Raw genomic sequence first — 512 nt, forward strand, 5'->3', positions numbered from 1 at the left:
CTGTTCGATGACAGGAGGAGCAGCGAAACGGGATGCCCCAAAAATCGAGCCTTTGACATATCTTTGAACCATCCCAGGAAATTTCTATTTGGTCAGGATAACCACCCTTGTATGGTTTTCCAATGACAACCAAAAGCGAGATAATATGTGACAACCTAAATGTAAATTTAAGCGTGATTTTGATAAGCCTTCCCTCTTCAGCTAATCAACGCCGTCTGTGGGAATCGAACACACGACCACGTGGTTAAAAGCCACGCGCTCTACCAGCTGAGCTAAGACGGCATATAGTTTCTTTTCTTTTATATTTTATATCGATAGTTAAACTAAAATATTACTCAGTTTCCGAATAATGCCAAATTGTCGATGCTGATTATGGTAATATATCCATAATTATTATACAAAAATAGCATCCTTAATTTTTTTTAAAACACGTTGCAATCAAGCCAAATTTGAATGTTTGATACAAAAGTTCCATAATATTTCGAGGGGTATTTATGGAAATGGAATTATGG

The 512-nt window shown here is 36.7% G+C and overlaps 1 non-coding gene across 1 annotated transcript; it reads right to left on the reverse strand.

The window, feature by feature from the left end:
• Nucleotides 1-209: 209 nt before the first annotated feature.
• Nucleotides 210-282, reverse strand: TRNAK-UUU (transfer RNA lysine (anticodon UUU)). The gene has a single exon. It is a non-coding gene; the product is annotated as a tRNA-Lys (tRNA).
• Nucleotides 283-512: the final 230 nt, after the last annotated feature.

Source organism: Pinus tabuliformis, chromosome 1_2 (genome assembly GCF_031772625.1).
Source record: "Pinus tabuliformis cultivar Carrire ecotype Pingquan chromosome 1_2, CPIR1, whole genome shotgun sequence".
Lineage (NCBI taxonomy): Eukaryota > Viridiplantae > Streptophyta > Pinopsida > Pinales > Pinaceae > Pinus > Pinus tabuliformis.